Source organism: Acomys russatus, chromosome X, assembly GCF_903995435.1.
Source record: "Acomys russatus chromosome X, mAcoRus1.1, whole genome shotgun sequence".
In the NCBI taxonomy this organism is placed as follows: domain Eukaryota; kingdom Metazoa; phylum Chordata; class Mammalia; order Rodentia; family Muridae; genus Acomys; species Acomys russatus.
In genome coordinates this window covers 94,403,609-94,417,900 of record NC_067169.1, presented here as the reverse complement: position 1 = coordinate 94,417,900, position 14,292 = coordinate 94,403,609, and the positions used below count along the sequence as shown (strand labels likewise).

Below are 14,292 nucleotides of genomic sequence, written 5' to 3'. Positions count from 1 at the left end.
TTTTGCATCCCTTTACATTCCGGAGGATTGCAAGCGCTTTGCCTTTAGCCTACCCATTGTTAACTGTGTAGGACCCCTCCCCCTCGCTTCCAGTGGAAGGTACTTCCCCAAGGTATGGCCAATAGCCCTACTCTTTTGCCAAAAGTATGTGCCCAGCCATAGATCCTTTCGCCTTGAACATCCTGATCTCTACCTTATCCACTACATGGATGACATCCTTTTGGCGGGAACAGATGGTGAGGAGCTCCTGCGAGTTGCGTCCTCCCTAGTACCCAGACTCCAAGAGTTTGGGCTCCATATTGCGCTAGAAAAAGTTCAACTTCAGCCCCCTCATTTGTTTTTGGGGATACGAGTTACATTCTCATAAGATCCTCACTCAAAAAATGGAACTTAGAAGAGATTCTTTACACACCTTAAACTTAAACTTAATGGCAAATACTTTGTGAAGGCATTCTCGATTCAGGAGCAGATTCCACTGTTTTATCTCAGGCCTCCTGGCCTTCCTCCTGGCCGTGCCAGCCCTCCCTAACCCACCTCCAGGGCATAGGCGTATCCACCAACACCCTCCAAAGTTCCCAGATTCTGACATGGGAGCATCCTGATGGCAATACGGGCTGTATCCAGCCATTCATCGTCCCTGGCCTGCCTGTTAACCTTTGGGGACGAGATATATTAACCCAGATGGGGGTTTACCTTTTCAGCCCCTCTCCTACTGTGACACAACAAATGCTAGCATAATTAAGTTAAATGGTGCCCCCAAATCCCTTAATTCAAGCTAAACTTGCAGGTAAGAGCTACAAGAATGGCATCTACACATTGATACTAGCAGAAGCACAGGCTGCTGGGTGACGGTCCATCCCACTCTCTGGGCACAAGACATGGGCAGAGTACCAACATCCTGCTCCTCCACTTCCGGCGGGAAGCCATGGCTCTGGATCTGCTTCATGAGTTGCCACATTGGCCGTGACATTACGTAGTAGATGGTCGGCCTCTGGAACCCATTGAAAGTAGAAGCAGCAGCAACGGTGTATGCACCCATGTTCTCAAAGAGCATCCAGTCACCCACATGCATCTCAGGCAGGTTACAGCGCTCCACGATCCGGTCAAGACCATCACACGTTGGTCCCCAGATGCTGGATGAGTAATACTTCTCATCTGGCTTGGGTCTTTTCTACAGCAGGAGCTTCACATGTGCATGATCATAAAGAATGCAGTTAAATGATCCATATACTCCATCATTCACATAATACATGAAGGTTTGCTCACTTGACTCGTCTTCATCGTCAGAGCCAATCTGCTCCTTCCATACAGTTTTCTTGGCAATGATATTGACTGTAAGCGTGAAAGCTGAAGTGACATAGTATCTGCCTGGCTCGGCTATGATTTTCACTCCAGAGTCTGCTGGGAAGTACTTGTCCAGAGCTGGGTTGATTACACTGGTGATCTCTTCAAATTTAAGCTTCGTATCCTCAGATCCAGGAAAGCCACCACCAATATCAAGCAGATACATGCTGAAGCCAACTTCTGTTCCCATGTCAAAGACACAGCGGGCATCCGACACAGCCTGCACGAACTGCCCAGATGGAAGCTGACACCGACGACATTAATATTTAGCTCTTTCGCCCGTTCCAAGAGAAGCCTGCTAGTTTTGAGTGTGGCACCAAACTTAACACTGAGGCGACAAACTGCTTTGGAATCGTCAGTGGCAATCCGCAAAACCAACTTTGCCTTTGGATGCGCTCTGGCGACTTTCATCAACTCAATTTCACTGTCAAAAGTCATCATCTGGACTCCATTACTGGCAGCATACTTGATTTGAGACACTTGTTTACAAGGGTTTGCATAGATAATCTTCTCTGGAGGCACCCCAAGCCCCTGCACCAACTGTATTTCAGTCTTGCTTGCACAGTCAAATCCTGTCCCAATGGCGGCCAGGGTGTTCACTATGGCTCTGCTGTCATTACACTTGACTGCATAAAAGGGAGTGACACGAGGAAGAGCTTTTCGCCATCTTAGATGCTTCTTTAGAATATCTCCAAGGTCCGCAACATAAAAAGCATCCTTATCATCAGAGGAAGAAACTTCATTAATTTTCTTGTCCAGGATGTCCTTGGCAGTAAAGCCTTCATTGAGGATATGGCAGTCAGACTCTTCCTTAGTAAAGCTGTTCATGGTTGTTGATGTGCCTACAGAATCCTAGAGATGGAATTAAGTTATTGTCAGCTCCTCACGAGGCAAGTTATCCAGGAACTCTGAACAGGTTCTCACAGTCCGCTGGCGCCGCTGACCGGCCCCATGGAGACGCCGCCGCCAAACCCCGAGGAGCGCCCGGCCGCCCTCCGCCGCCCCGTCAGCCGCCTCGTCGAGCCCGCCGCAGACGCCTGCCCGAGGTGGCGCCGAGCTGCTGGCTGAGGCAGGCCGATTGTTGTGAGTTCAAGGCCAGCCTGGTCTACAAAGCGAGTCCAGGATAGTCAAGGCTACACAGAGAAACCCTGTCTCGAAAAACCAAAAACAAACAAACAAACAAAATCAGCTTCAACAAGAGACCTCGGAAGGTATTTCTCTGTGGTCTTTCTCTCTTCCTGGATGAATGCTCTTGATATCTGCCAGAACTGGTCTCTAAGAAAACTGGCCTGGCTTTTAGATTCTTGGGTCGCTGACCTTTCTGCTAGAGCTACGATATGGTTCTCAGCCCTAATTGCACGGTAAAATGGTCTTTAAAAAAAAAACAAAAAAAAAAACTCTTCCTCTAGACAACGTTCCCAGAATCTCTACATCTCTACTTTAGTTACTTTGTTGTGGGACCAGAATGTAGATAATGTTTTCCTAAGGCCCCAGGTGGTATTAATGTACATCTAGGGCTCGGAACCACAGCGCTGAGTCCAGCCTTGCAGGCCGCAACAAGTGCCTTTGATGCACCTACTCCTAAGACCTTAAACAGCTTTCACAGGGAACGAAATGTTTCCTTCCACAGAAGAGGCTAAAATGAAAGTATCCCTAAGAGAGGAATTAGAGCTGCCCAAAGACAGAAGTGTTTGATCACTCGGCCCCTTAGTCAGATGATCTGGCTTGTAGCACAGACTGCCATCTATCAGCTATGAGATATATATATATATGTTTTTTTTTTGAGACAGAGACAGCCTTGGCTGTCCTGGACTCGCTTTGTAGACCAGGCTGGCCTCGAACTCACAAAGATCCGCCTGCCTCTGCCTCCCGAGTGCTGGGATTCAAGGCATGCGGCACCACACCCGGCTTCAACCATGAGATCTCTTAGACAACAGATTTCTCTAGCAGGTGAAATCGCCTATTGGTATGTCTGCTACGAAGCAGATCCCCAATATATGTGCGTTGACTCTCAATGTGAACCTCTGGGCTTCATCTGAAAACTGAGGGCAGTACAGCTGCCTACCTACCTCTTAAGATAGCTGTGACACCAAAAATAGAGGCACTTTGGTGCTGAACAAATGGGAACTGTAAACATTGCTTTCCTTGCGTGGAAATGGTCAATGCAGGTCCCACGTTTGAAAACCTTTTCTAGGAACTTCTGTGCCTCCGGTCTTATAAAGAGTTCTGAGCCAGCCTGGTCTACAAAGCAAGTCCAGGACAGCCAAGGCTACACGGAGAAACCCTGTCTCAAAAAAAAATCCCCTTAAATAACTGCACTGGTCACTTGACCAGAGTTCTAGACTGCTCATGTTCCCCTCACTTGATGCATTTAAATCAGAGTTCACAGCTGAGGAATTCTGATCCAGCTTCCGCAGGTCACCCTCAGTCCACGGCTCCACAGTCTACTTCCGTTTTTGGTTTCCTAACATCTCCGTTTTCACTTGCAAATTATGCTTGGGCTGCACTGAGCAAAACCAAAAGAAACAGTCTCAATTCCACCTCACCACAGTAGCTCCTTTATTGTCCCTGTGTTACTTTTTTTTTTTAACTTCAACACTGGGGGGAAATGCAATTAAATGGCAACAGTAAAGACTAATAGCCACAAGATGGCAGAGTTTACCATTTCATTTCCTTCTTGAGTCTTGTCTTTTATTCACTTGCTCATTCAAGAAGTATCTTTGGCCAGCACTCAGGAGGCAGAGGCAGGCGGATCGCTGTGAGTTCGAGGCCAGCCTGGTCTACAAAGTGAGTCCAGGATGGCCAAAGCTACACAGAGAAACCCTGTGTCGAAAAACCAAAAAAAAAAAAGTATCTTTGGCAGGGCATTGTGGCACACGCCTTTAATCCCCGCACTCAGGAAGCAGAGGCAGGCGGATCATTGTGAGTTTGAGACCAGCCTGGTCTACAAAGTGAGTCCAGGACAGCCAAGGCTACACAGAGAAACCCTGTCTCAAAAAACAAAACAAAAAAACAAGTATCTTTGAGAGGCTGGAGAGATGGCTCGGAGCTTAAGAGCACTGGCTGCTCTCCCAGAGGTCCTGAGTTCAATTCCCAGCAACCACATGGTGGTTCACAACCATATGTAATGAGATCTGGTGCCCTATTCTGGTGTAAATGCAGACAAAACACTGTATACTTAATAAATAAATCTTTTAAAAAAAGAAGAAGAAGAAGAAGTATCTTTGAGTGAAGAATAGTGGTACATTCTTGCAGTCCTAGCACGCAGAACTCAAGAGACTGAGGCAGGATGACCCTGAGCTCAATGACAGCATGGGCTGCATATAGAGACCTTGTCTCAAAAACATATATACTCTTGGAGTGTCTGGGGCCCTCCCAGAAATCAAGAAAAATACAAAAAAAAAACCATGCATACGTGTGTTCTAGGTCTTGATGATCTGGCAGTGGCAGAGCAGGGGAGCGGGGAGGTCTGTGAAGAAGGAAAGGCAAAGCTGAGGATGCTCAACTGAAAAAAAAATTAAGCTGAGCGCCAGTGGCGCACTCCTTTAATCCCAGCACTCAAGAGAGGCAGGGGCAGGTGGACCTCTGTGAGTTCGAGGCCAGCCTGGTCTACAAAGTGAGTCCAGGACAGCCAAGGCTACACAGAGAGACCCTGTCTTGGGAAAAAAAAAAAACAAGTCAGTGTAGGAGATAACTGTAGAGAGGAGGTTGGTTCCAGAAACCTCCGTAGACATCAAAATTTATTCAGACTTCTAAGTGGCATTCCAAATAAACTATAAACTACACCAGACAACTTCCTGTGTATTTTAAATAATCTGTAGGCTATTTATACAACTTAATGCCAGGCCCTGGGAGACAGCCCTATCAGTAAAGTGCTTGTCAAGGGGACTTAAATTTTGCCAGGTGGGTGGTGGCTCATGCCTTTAATCCCAGCACTCTGGAGGCAGAGGCAGGTGGATCTCTTGTGAATTTGAGGCCAGCCTGGTCTACAAAGTGAGTCCGGGATGGCCAAGGCCAAGGCTACACAGAGAAACCCTGTTTCAAAAAACTAAAAAAAAAAAAAAAAGGACTTAAATTCAATTATTAGAAACTATGAGAAAATGCCAGGCATGGTGGCTTAGGCTAGGTAGTCTAGATTACTAATTGGTGAACTACAGGTCAAAGATACTCTCTCTCTCTCTCTCTCTCTCTCTCTCTCTCTCTCTCTCTCTCTCTCTCCCTCCCTCAAACACACACACACACACACACACAGCCCAAAGCTCTGGCTTTCACACACCAACACATATGCATGTACCTGCTCACACATGAACAACTACACACAAAAAAATTAACACAATTCAAAATCTATAAAAATAAAATGTAGAATTCATGGATATGGGAGTTTACTAAACTGGCAGGGTATGATTCACAGGCCAGGTGAGTGGCTATGTGAGTTTACAATTGGCCAGATGTAGAGAAAAGGTTAAGGACTGAGATGTAACTTAAAGATAAGATAGATGGAGGAGGAAAAAAAACCTCAGCCGGGTGTGGTGGTGCACACCCGTAATCCCAGTACTTGGGAGGTGGAAGCAAGCAAATCGCTGTGAGTTTGAGGCCAGCCTGGTCTACAAAGCGAGTCCAGCACAGCCAAGGCTACACAGAGAGACCCTGTCTCAAAAAACAAAAACAAAACAAACACAAACAAAACTAAGATAGACGGAGAAAGAATAAATTACAGCCAAAGTAAACAGTATAGACCATTCTATTGAACTGAAAACACGTAAGGAACGTGCCCAGGTCTAATATGCCTAATAGGTTATGGAGAAAGACTTACACACAAGTATGAAGGCTATCAGCTACAGAAACAAGAAAAGCAGCGGCATCATTCAGCAGATCTCTGTGAGTTCGAGCCCAACCTGGTCTACAAAGTGAGTCCAGGACAGTGAAGACTACACTGAGAAACCCTGTCTCAAAAACAAAACAAAAATCTGGTCATGCTGGCATATGCCTTTAATCCCAGCACTTGGGAGGCAGAGGCAGGCAGATCCCTGTGAGTTCGAGGCAGCCTGGTCTACAGAGCAAGTTCTAGGACAGCTAGAGCTATTACACAGAGAAAGCCTGTCTCAGAAAAAAAGAAGAAGGAGGAGGAGGAGGAAGAGGAGGAGGAGACGACGACGACCAGGAGCACTAATGCCTAGGGACAAGAAGAGAAATCCCAGTTCAAGTAGACTGAACGTGCCTTTCTTCCAAACTCAGGCCCTCAACATATTAGAGGACCCCTACTTATATTGGTGAGGACTATTCTCTTTATAGTCCACCTACTCTAATGCCCCCAGAAACCCGAGACTAGTGTTTTACCCATTAGCTGGACATTCATTATCTAGACATTTCTTAGCACAGAAAAAGTGATGCATGAAATTAACCATCATGCTTCCTTTGTGCTAAACCCTACACTGAAACCAACATAATGACACATGCATATTATCCCAGCACTCCGGAAGCCAAAGCAGAAGGACCAGGAGTTGGAGGTCAGCCTAGGCTATACAGGGATACCATGGCTACCTTGGGTTAAATACTGAGACATTATTATTATTATTATTATTATTATTATTATTATTATTATTATTATTATTATTATTATTATTATTATTATTATCATTATTATTGTTGTTGTTGTTGTTGTTGCTGTTATTAATGGTCAGCAAGATAAAGATGATGTACAGCTTTGTAAGTAAGACAGTCTAGCTGGACATGGTGGCGCATGCCTTTAATCCCAGCACTCGGGAGGCAGAGGCAGGCTGTTCGCTGTGAGTTCGAGGCCAGCCTGGTCTACAAAGCGAGTCCAGGTCAGCCAAGGCTACACAGAGACACTCTGTCGAGAAAAAAAAAAAACAGAAAAAAAAAGAAAAACAAAACAAAGAGACCAGCAGCCAAACATAAGGTGGAGCACAGGGAATCTCGCAGAAGACTGGGAGGAAGGATTGTAGGAGCCAGAGAGGTCAGGTACATCAGAAGAACACGGCTGGGCCCAGACAATCAATTAAGCAGGGCTCATAGGGGTTGACAGAGACAACCAAGGAGCCTGCATGGGACTGACCTAGGTAGTCTGCACATATATTACAGTTGTATAGCTTAGTCCTCATACAGGACTGCTAACAGTGGGAGCAGTGGCTGTCTCTGACTCTATTGCCTGCCTTTGGGATCCTTTCCTCATATTGGGTTGCCTCATCTAGTTTCAATAGTAGAGGATGCCCTATTACTTTTGCTAGTAATCAGGCAGCAATGTAGCCATCTCAGAGGTCCTGATGACCGTGAGAACACAGGCAACTTCAAAGCCACCCCAGAAACACGTCATCGCCAGCCGGCAGGATTTAAGTCCCCTAAACCACGTATCCACATTCTGCGCATGCGCTGGGTTGTCTTAGCCAGTGAATTTCTCCTATCCCTCCCCCTTCCCTCATGAGACAGTTTTTGGGTTTCTTATTTTGTTTTGTTTTGTTTCATTTTTTTTTTCAAGACAGGGTCTCTCTGTGTAGCCTTGGCTGCCCTGGACTCACTTTGTAGACCAGGCTGACCTCGAACTCACAGCGATCGGCCTGCCTCTCCTCCCGAGTGCTGGGACTAAGTGCCCCAACACACCCGACATGAGACAGTTTTTTTATAACCTCCCCCCCCCAATAAAACCTCTCACGTAGATCTGCCGCGTGGTGTGATTTCTGATGTCGCCATTCAGCTCCGCGACGTAAATCCTAATAACTTGCAACTTGCTATGTCATGGCTGGTTGATATCCACGGGATATCAACCTTTTCTGATGTGAAACAGGAAGAGGGAAGGAGGAAGACTGGTAAGAGATGACGGCGGGGGGGCGAGGTGAAGCTAAATTGCCATGTAAAGTTAATATAATGAAATAACAAAAAGATGCTTTGCTTAGCCAGGCGGTGGTAGTATATCTTTAATCTCAAACACTCTGGAGGCAGAGGCGGGCAGATCTCTTGAGTTTGAGACCAGCCTGGAGGTCTACAGAGCTAGTTCCAGGATAGACAAGACTGTTAAGAGAGTGAAACCTTGTCTCATCTTGAGGAAGGGGCGGGGGAGGGGGCTGGGGGGGGGGGGAGGGAGGTGCTTCACCTCCGAGTTCCATCCCTAGTACCAAAAAGAAGGAAGACGAAACTTGGTAACTAGACACAATTACAAATCATTCAAAAGGGACAAAGAGCCAGGAACTATTTCAGGTAAAGGGAACAGCAGGAAAAAAAAATGGCTCCAAGATAAGGAAGGAGGAGCCTGGCCTATCAGGAAACTGAAAGGCCACTGTAACTAGAGGTGACACTGATTTAAAGCCAGGTCTACACGCTTCACAGCGCCCTGGGGCACTATGCAAACTGGCACTTATTAATCAAAACACCTTTGTACTTACGCCATTATTTTTCAAGGTCCCTCCATTCTAGTCTAGCCGGAGTCTCAAAGGAAAACAAGAAACAACGACCCAGGATGCAGCCCAGCAGTAGTGCACTTACTTACCATCTACAAGGTCCTGGGCTTTAACGAACACCACAGGAAAGAGAGACAGAGTGAGAAAAAGCTAGAGCTTAAGTGGCGCAAATGAATGGGTGTCTCAGAATGATGGAATTATTGAGACTTTCAAGGCTGCAGTATCTAAAAACAATGGAAGTTTATTTTTATCTTTACTCTTCCCTGAAGTGCTGGGCAAGCAACTCAGGATCTCACGCTGATTGGACAACTGCTCTCATCTTAAGCTATACCCCCCCCCCCCAGATAAGTTTGCTGATTGTTTGTTTGTTTGTTTGTTGGTTTTTGAGACAAGGTTTCTCTGTGTAGCCTTGCCTATCCTGGACTCCCTTTGTATACTAAGCTGGCCTCGAACTCACAGAGATCCGTCTGCCTGGGCTTCCAGAGTACTGGGATTAAAGGTGTGTGTCACCATACTGGAGAGATGGCTCAGCTGTTAAAGGCTAGGCTCACAACCAAAACTATATGTTTACTGATTTTTACGGTCCAATGTTCCCTGAGAGAGACGCTTTGTTTACATTGCCTATAAACCCAGAATTTGGGAGGTAATGCAGAAACGCCAAATCTCTGAAGCTCATTGGCCGGCCAGCCTCATCTCCAAAAACAAAAGGTAGAGTTCAAGAAAAGACAACTCAACATTAGGGCTGAAGAGGTAGCCCAGTGGTTAAGCACACTGGCTGCTCTTGTAGAGGACCTGGGTTCAGTTCCCAGCACCCACATAGTAGCTTACAACTGTCAGTAACTTCAGTTATGGGGGATCCAATGACCTCTTCTGACCTCTAATGTCACTGCACACACCACACAGGGCACTCATACGTTCCCTTAGATACACACAACACAATAAATATATGTTTTTTTAATGACACCTAATATTGATCTCTGGCACACAGTTGCACACACAGCACAAACATTAACAAGTATATGTACCACAAATACACACACATGCATGTGCATGCACACACACACACACACATACACACATCACAATACACAAAAATCCCTGGATTTTCTTGTTGAATTACAGCTTTTTAAAATCTGACTTTGCCCCTTGGCTATTGTGATGGTTTGAATAGGAATGCCCTACCATAGGCTGATTTAGTTGAATGCTTGGTCATGAGGAGGAGTCAGTACTTGAGAGGAGTTAGCAAGTATGGCCTTGTTGGAGGAAGTACATTACTTGTGGCTAGCTTTGGTTTTCATAAACCAAGCCAGGCCCAGTGACTGATGATTCCTGTTCCCTGTAGACCCAGACAGAGCTCTCAGCTTCTCCTCCAGCACCAGGTCTGTGTGCATGCTGCTGTGCTTCCCACCATGACAATAATAGGCTAAACCTCTGAAACTGTAAGCCTGCCCCAATTCAATGTTTGCCTTTATAAGAGCTGCCATGATCATTGTGTCTCTTCTCAGCTATAAAACACAAAGACAGTTATGCACTACTTGGAGCAGGGTCTATGAATTACCTTTGTACCTGGGTTAGAATAGATATTTACAAATAATATAGATATCTAGAAACTGGATGTCTAAGCTAGGTGGAGCTCAAAAATAGATTTTTGTTTTCTTTTGTTTTGAGACAGGGTTTCTCTGTGTAGCCTTGGCTGTCCTGGACTCACTTTGTAGACCAGGCTGGCCTCGAACTCACAGCTGTCTGCCTGCCTCTACCTTCGGAGTGCTGGGATTAAAGGCATGCACCACCATGCCTGCCTCTAGCCTCCCTAGTTCTGGGATTAAAGGTGTGCGCCACCACACCTGGCTGGGAGGGCTTTTCTACATTAGGTTTCCTGAGGTGGGTAGACCACTTTCCAAGTGGGCCCCACCATCCAAGGCTGAATAAAAAAGAGGATGGTAGCTGAGCCAAGACTATACAAGAACTGTTTACAATGCCAATTATTATAGTCAGTCTAGAGGTTACGTAAAGTTCACAGGAGAATGTGGGGATATTATATGCAAATACTACAGCATTTTATAAAAATGACTGAAGGCTCCTCAGATCTGGATGTAGTAGAAAGTGGGAAATCAATAGATAGCTGAAAGATAATGGCATTAGGTAATTTGCCCATATTTTCCAATTGCTAGTATTTTCCCGGGGAGAAAGTACTTTTCTCCTGTGTTTGTACTCCAGTGAACTCCAGCCATGACCATATTTCATTTACAAGCCATTAAATGTGAATATGTAAGTTAGCTACATATTGAACGACTACAGCGTTGCCAAGCAAGATCTTCATAACAGCTGTAAGTCGCTTATGAGCAACAACTACAACCAACATTTATAGCTACCAGTGACTATAGCCAAACCCATACCCATACCCATGAAATGTCCTTATGGCCCATGTCAACCAGGTTGGAATTATTTACAGTTTAATACAGTCATCAAGTTAGAGATTTCATTGTGCATTCCTTCCTTTAGATTTTATAAAATAATAAAATAAGTTATTACTTTATAAAATATGTCCCACCTCACCATGTCCATAAGAAATCGTGCTTTTGAAATGTCAAAACAATTTTTTCTTTTTTAAATTTTATTTAATTTTTTTAAAAAGTTTTTCTTGGTTCTCTGTGTAGCTTTGGCTGTCCTGGACTTGCTTTGTAGACCAGGCTGTCCTCAAACTCACAGTGATCTACTTATCTTTGCCCCAGCTTGTCAAAACAAATTTTTGTTTGTTTTGTTTTTCGAGACAGGGTTTCTCTGTGTATAGACTTGCTTTGTAGACCAGGCTGGCCTCGAACTCAGAGATCTGCCTGCTCTGCCTCCCAAGCTTTTGTTTGTTTGGTTTTTGGGTTTGTTTTATTGTTTTGTTTTTCAAGACAGGGTTTCTCTGTGTAACAGAGCTCTTGGCTGTTCTGGACTCACTGTGTAGACCAGGCTGGCCTCGAACTCACAGAGATCGCCTGCCTCTTTCTCCCAAGTGCTGGGATTAAAGGAGTGTGCCACCACTGCCCGGAGAGGGCTGCAGCTTTTATAAGTCATCCATGACCTTTTCAGTGCCACAGCTGTTCTTCAGACATCTCCGCTCTTTGCAAGTAACCCCCATTAAAAACACACTGGCAGCCGGGCGTGGTGGTGCACACCTTTAATCGCAGCACTTGGGAGGCAGAGTCAGGTGGATTGATGTGAGTTCAAGGTCAGCCTGGTCTACAAAGCAAGTCCAGGATAGCCAAGGCTACACAGAGAAACCCTGTCCTGAAAAAAACAAAAAACAAAACCAAAAAAACCACAGTGGCTCACTGAGTTGGGCTTTGGGGTGTGTGTGTGTGTGTGTTGCATCTCAACACTAAAAGTAGCTCACACAACAGCAAGGCAACATATTTGTTTTGTTTTGTTTTTCGAGACAGGGTTTCTATGTGTAACAGTTCTTGGCTGTCCTGGACTCACTCTGTAGACCAGGCTGGCCTCGAACTCACAGAGATCTCCTGAGAGAGAGGGGGGGGGGGGGAACACACACCTCACACCTGATAAAAAACAACAAAAAAGGGTGCTCTGGCAGGCATGGGGCATTCCTGTAGTGCCAGCACTTAGAAGAGCTAAGATAGTGTAAAATAGTGTCGTAAATTCAAGGCAATCCTGGGCTATAAGGAGTTCCAGAAGTGGTTGTGACATCTTGCCAAAAGCTTTGGAGAGTTATTTTAAATTATAGCTACCAAATGCTTTAAAGTGCATCCAACTTAATGCTGCTAATAAATCCTGTGAATTGGATGAGCATTATAAAGCTCATCACAACTCCTCTACTGCCACTTTGAGCTCAGATATTCGCAACTACCTTTTTTTTTTTTTTCTTTTGGTTTTTTGAGACAAAGTTTCTCTTTTGTAGCTTTAGCTGGCCTGGACTCACTTTGTAGACCAGGCTGGCCTTGAACTCACTGGGATCCTCCTGTCTCTGCCTCCCTGAGTGCTGGATTACAGGAGTGTGCCGCCACGCTCGGCTCACAATTACCTTTTCTAACATAACAGTTGTTATGGAGGCTGCTTAATCCAACATAACTCAAATACCAGCTAAATGCAGTTGAAAACAACTTAACTGTAATCAAGCTGCTACTGATGGATCAGGGCCATAGAACAGATTTGAGAGCTGAACTGTGACCCTGAAGGGACACTGTACAGCATATTTACAGGAAGAAACCATCGAGCGAAGGGGAGAAGGGTGGGCTGTAGCCTTGTCCAATCATATTTTGACATAAGGGCTTGAACAAGGAAGTTTCCATCAATCAGGACAGGAGTAGGTTCCCAGGCCTGGGAACGTGAACTTGTTTAACGCTGACAGCAAGTTGGAGAAGTGTCCTTGAGATGTCTGGACTCAGAAAATTGTTTCTTTTTTCTTTCTTTCTTTTTAAATTTTTTAAAAATATTTATTACGTATACAGTGTTCTACTTGCATGTACACCTGCACACTAGAAGAGGGCACCAGAGCTCATTATAGATGGTTGTGAGGCACCATGTGGTTGCTGGGAATTGAACTCAGGACCTCTGGAAGAACAGACAGTGCTCTTAACCGCTGAGCCATCTCTCCAGCTCCCTTTTTAAAATTTTTATTCATTTATTTTGTTTGTTTGTTTGTTTGTTTGGGACAGGGTTTCTCTGTTACACAGACCCCTGGCTGTCCTAGATTCGTAGACCGGCTGGCCTCTAACTCAGTGACCTGCCTGTCTCCCAACTGCTGGGATTAAAGGCATGCGCCACCACACCCGGCTCACCTGCATTTCTAACATTCATTAACTCCATGAATAGTTGTCTATTGCATGACGCACTGTGTGCTGACAATACAGGGTGGAATAGAAAGAGGCAACATTTACTAAATGCTTACTTTACACTCTAGGGGGGTTATGTACACTAACTGATAACCTGGGAGACAGGTGATGTTTTCCAAATGTAACGAAGGAACCGAGGCAGAGTGAAAAAGAAGTCACTTCTCGCGGACTTGGCTAAACATTAGATCGATACTAGGCTACACGCGGCTTCAAATCCTGTCACCCTAGTAACCACAGCCAATTCTTTTTTTTTTTTTTTTTTTTTTTTTTTTTTTTTTTGAATAAGGCAGCACTCTCCCACAGTCAGTTCTTGCTCCCCAAAATGATGACTATTGCGATGACTAGCATTTTGGTTCCAGGCCAGGGAATACTGGGAGAAACACCCTCTTGTCGTCACAAGGGTACCAATACATCGGAGTAGGTTAGTGAAATGATCCAAAAATATACAGCAAGCACAGAGCAACTGGCTTTCCCACTCTGGAAGTTTCCACGCCCAGTAGGCAGAACAAGGAGGAGCGTGTGGGTGGGTCTAACACACGCACGCCCCTTGGGCCATCCTATTGGGTACAGTCCAGCGTTCCGGTTACGTCAGATCTGAACGGCGTGGGGCGGGCCCTTTCCGCATTATGTCAGATCTGAACGGCATGGGGCGGGTCTTTCCCGCGTCTGGCGGAGCCCGTTCCCACCCCCCCCCCCCC

At 45.5% G+C, this 14,292-nt stretch overlaps 1 pseudogene; it reads right to left on the bottom strand.

Moving 5' to 3' along the window:
* Positions 1-735: 735 nt before the first annotated feature.
* On the bottom strand, positions 736-2,367 carry LOC127185919 (ornithine decarboxylase-like; annotated as a pseudogene).
* Between the last annotated feature and the right edge of the window lie 11,925 nt (positions 2,368-14,292).